Here is a 5,361-nt window from a genome sequence, read left to right on the forward strand (position 1 = left end):
CGAGCTCGAACCAAAGTTCGGTCGTTACGTAGCGATCGAGTGCTCGGTCGCTACGTAGCGCTCGAGTGCTCGGTCGCTACGTAGCGATCGAGTGCTCAGTCGCTACGTAGCGACCGAGCTCTTCCGAAAGATCGATACGACATTAGTCCATGCGTTCTCATCTACCCTTCGATGCTATCTCCTGAAGACCGTAGCGAACCCATTTCACAATTCCCCGCCATTCTAAGTTATCGATCAAACTTTACCGTAAAAACCGCGGAAAGTTCGCTCTTTATCGAAAGAATCCGTAACAAACGCTTCGAGTCGGAAGACTGCCCAAAAGGGACCTAAGACATGACTCGAAGCCCAACTTACGATTTCTTAACTAACATCCCGTAAGCCGCATGACGGTTTACGCCTGGTTCGCAAAGAAAGATAAATGTCAAGTTTCCGCGGATAAATACGAAATTTTGAAGATAATTACGAAGATCGGAAAAAATGGAATATCTCCATTTTTATGCTATGACGGCTTAAGGGCAGAAGGGGAAAAGCGTAAACCGACCTTGGAGCCAGTATATAAGGAGTCCTAGGCGAGAGGCATAAGGAGAGGACTTTTCACAGCAAACTTAGCACTTAGAGCAATTTTAGGCAATTTTTCGTTTTTGTTATTCGAGCTGCGACTCAATTAGGTTTTTGCCGTCTTATGGTTTTAGAACTTGGAATCTCGCCGACAGCTCTCGTAGCCCAGGCACTTACCTTGTTGTAAACGCTCAAACGCAGATTCGGAATAAGAACTATCTTGCTCTCTTTTTCGATTTCTTATTTCATTACTGTTCTCGTTTCGTGTTCTGATTGCTTGGCGTGTGGTATTAGCAGATATCCGGGACCTCTGGGAAATTAGGGTTTTCCTAGTTTCCTTATTTAAACGGAAATCGACAGTGCAAATTTTGGTTCCCACACCGACCAATCCCCACCATAGGGGCAACGTCTCATCCTTATAAAGGAGAAGAAGAAAGTGTTATAGGCTCAACTTGATCCTACACGACAGTGATGGCCGCCTTTAGAGCATTTACTAGGTCCTACATGGTGGTTCTTTCTGATTATCCACTTCCAGGTCATCGGAATCAAGGGTACAACTAGAGATCGAACACATGCCCATTGAAGCACGTTTACCACGTCTCTGCATGGGGTCAAGGATTTTTGTTCATTCTCCAGCTCATACATCTCCCATCAGGCTGCAAATCCTTTCACGTCGAGCGCAAGTACATCTGAGCATTACAGACAAGGAAGTTTGATGGCCCAGGCTACGAGCCGACGTCCTACTCCAAACTGAATGAGGAATTTGATACTACGGTGTAACTCACGAAGTCCTATGAAGAAAACCATGTCATTTCTTGCCTTCAAACATGAAACCAGAAAATAAGGGGCAAACTATTGGGGAAAAATATTTCATGAAGAGATTTCTCCAGCTTCCGGCTTCCGGGTTCCTACCTCCAGGTCTCGGGTCCCTGCCCCCGGGTCTGGGTCCCTTCCCCCGGGTCTGGGTCCCTGCCTCCAGCCTCCGGCTTCCAGGCCAAGATATTTATCCTACCTTAGGATAAATGGAAATCTTCCTTTAATAAGATAACCAGTTTGGACAAGAGCGAATCTCCCTAAATCCGAGAGAAAGAGGAAGTATTCCAATACATATGACCTCCCTTAAGAGAAAGGGAAATATTCTAATATCTAAGGATATAATGAATATTTCCAAATCCTAAGAGGGAGGCACGACCTCCACCATAAATATAAGTTTCTAAACCTAAAGAAAGAGGTCGACGACGCCCATGACCAGAGCTCATCAACTCTACAGCTGCCAAGGCAAGGTTTTGCACCTAGAGGACCATCTTCATCAACAAGCTCACAACCGATGAATCCTTCTGATTACTATCAACCATATGAGGAGATATGCTCACTGTAGCACGTCTACAACTCTACTTGCTGGCTCAGGCCACGATCTCCAGCTCATCAGCGGGTTCCCTCCATGCTCACTGAAGCACATCGACACATCATACTCACTGTAGCATATCGGCAGGTCTACCATCTGTTCCGGCCATGTGCCTTCTAGAACAGATGAGTCCTATCAACTACAGAGCTACGTGCTCCCAAGGCTACGTGCCCATTAGGCCATGTGCCCACTAGAGCCCCGTGCTCCCAAGGCTACGTGCCCATTAGGCCATGTGCCCACTAGAGCCCCGTGCTCCCTAGGCCACATGCCTCCATTAGGCTACGCGCCTCCATCAGGCTACATGCCTCCATCAGGCTCCGCGCCCATCTAGGCTCTGTGCCTCCATATACATGAATTACGAACGGCTTGATCCCTCACTGAAGGGTACGTAGGCAGTCCCCACTGAAGGATGCAGCTATAAATCCAAACACCTTCTATGGTCCCGTGCATAGATACCCAAAGACCGACCTTGGTAGCCGGGACCATCAAGTACGGATCAGGAGGCCCCCAAGGACCGACCTTGGTAGCCGGAACCATCAATTATAGATCAAGAATACCCTGTGATCTTCTCTATGATAGGCGGCCTCCGCCTAACGACCAATCCCCTTGCTGCTGCTAAGGCATCAACGACATATATTGGGCCATACCCATATGGCAGTATCATAAGAGCAGGATCTCCTGGTTTATCAACTACTAAAGCAGGAGAATACACTCAACGACACGTTTCCTTCCTCATATCATTCAGTAGAGCTGAGAACGGGTCGCTTGTACACAAAAATACCCTAACAAGAATCCTTATTGAAATACATGAAGGAGATTGTGGATGCCATTCTAGCGGCATAATTCTGGTGCCCAGAGCCAGAAGGGCAGGTTACTACTGGCCCACGATGGCCGCCAACGCCGACAAACAAGCCAAGCACTGCGACCAGTGCCAAAGGCACGCTCCAGTCCCCAAGCTTCCCCCGGAGAACCTCAAGTCCATAAGCTCCCTGTGGCCCTTCAGAAAGTGGGGCATGGATGTAGTAGGGAAATTCCCTATGGCGCCGGGGCAGAAGGTCTTCCTTCGGATAGTCACTGACTATTTCTCCAAGTGGGTCGAAGCGGAAGCACTCAGCGGCATAACAGATCTCCAGATCCGCAAATTCCTGTGGACCTACGTAATCACCCTCTTCGGGGTCCCCCACGAGATCGTCACCGACAATGGACCCCAGTTCACGAGCCACAACTTCAAGGAGTTCTGCAAGGACTGGGGCTTAAAACTAACTTTCACCACACCCCGACACCCCCAGTCTAACGGACAAGCCGAGTCCACGAACAAAACCGTGGTCAACATGATTAAAAAGCGACTGGAGGGCTCTCACGGGAAGTGGGCGGAAGAACTACACGGAGTCCTCTAGGCTTACCGGACCACTCCAAAAACAACAACAGGGGAAACCCCCTATTCGCTAGTCTACGGCTCTGAGGCCATTGTACCTACAGAGATGCACGTAAGAACAACGGTCTCCGGATCCACCTCTTAGGAGGAGAACAATGAGCTGATGTCGCTAAGCCTCGGCCTACTCGACGAAAAAAGATAGGCCGCTCGGCTAAGAAACTGGTCCTACCAGCAAGACGTCGCAAGGACGTACAACAAGAAAGTCAGAACCGGGACCTTCCAGCAAGAGGATTGGGTTCTACGACGAGCTGAAAAAACAACGGGGAAACTCACCCCCGGGTTGGAAGGACCCTATAAGGTCATCGAGGTGCGGAGAGCAGGCGCCTACAGGCTGCAAGATAGCAAAGGTAAAATGCAACCCAACTGCTGGAACGCCCTGCACCTCAAAGCCTATCATTTTTAATATGGTCCCCGGACCATGATTTCTATACTACTATATACTATTTAAGCATTATGATTTCCTACTCCTATGTATGCTAAACGTCTCCGTACAAAGCTTATAATAAAATAGTTCCAACTATAAAGATAGAAGGGAAATCATTATACTTAAAGGGGCATACGAGCTGCATCAGGTCTCCAGAGACCTTCGATCCTGGCCAACCTGATACCACTCAAATCACCCTAAGGAGTGATTAGAGGTCGAGTTGTAGTACTTAGGGATCAAATTCATAGGGAGCTAGGGAACCTAGAGTTTCTAATGTGATTTGTTAAGCAAGATGTTTTAAGAGTTTTTAAAAGTAAATTGAAGATTATATATTGAACAAATAATTTTTCAATAGCAAGTTTGGGTTTTTGGTGCTTAAAAAGGAAATAGCTAGACTTAGAGTTTTTATTCAGGAAAGTTGGAATTATAATCCTATAGATGCCTAATGAGTTGCATCCATGATAACTTAAAGCTCAACTGTTTGATCAACAAGTCTTTCGGCCTTTGCGAGCATTGACTAGTTGACTATTAACTAGATCTATGATCTCAACTCTTGTTATATTGATCTATAAAAAGTGTCGATCGATAATCCAATTGGTGTATCGATCGATACACCTTTTGCACCGTCGATCGATTATTCAAGTATGATATGGATCGACGCGCTCTAGTTAACCTTTATGCACAGGTTGAATGAATGCTTACTAAGTTTACTAGATCAGTTCTCGCCTTGCTCATAGTAAGAAACGAAGTTCAATTAGAATGTTTTCAGGATGAGAATTAGCTATGGCTTTTATCAATCAATCCTAGGACAAGTTCTAGGGAGCTAATCTAGAGACAGACATTAATGAACAATTTTAATGATGATTATCACAGCTCAGCAATCCATAGTTGGGGCTAATCCCTCCTAACCTATTTAAACCCTAAAATCTAACAAGAGAACTACTCAGACATGGCTAAGCAATTCATAACAATGGTTAGATATAAAAACTGCATAGAATAGATAAGATAAATATCAATGGAATTCCAATCACAAATTATAACTTTGGATATTCTCTCCTATCTATCAGTAAACAATAAAACACAAAGAAGAACACAAAACAAAAGCACACTTTTCCTCTAACATGGCGGCAAAGCTTATATAATTAGGATAAAACTCGTCAGAGGCAATCTTGTAAAATAGTGAAATCTTGGGCTTCAAGTCGGTTGTGACCAAACGGGCTCTCTGCACGGTTCACTATCGATCGACACAATGAATTGTGTATCAATCGATTCTAGCTCTTCAATATCGACCGATTGTCGATCTCGATGGTCATCTCGGGTGCTTGCTCCAAATATCTCCAAAATGCTCCAAAATCATCACTTATCTCCAAAACGTTCCTGATCTTATAAATATAATAAATAAGCTCTATAATAATATAAAGATTAGTAAAAACACTTATAAACTATGGATAAAAATGGGTCAAATCCATAGTCTATCAACTCCCCCAGATTTACCCTTTTGCTTGTCCTCAAGCAAAACAGGCAGTCTCTCTGAAAGAG

Source organism: Brassica napus, chromosome C3 (genome assembly GCF_020379485.1).
Source record: "Brassica napus cultivar Da-Ae chromosome C3, Da-Ae, whole genome shotgun sequence".
Taxonomy (NCBI): Eukaryota; Viridiplantae; Streptophyta; class Magnoliopsida; order Brassicales; family Brassicaceae; genus Brassica; species Brassica napus.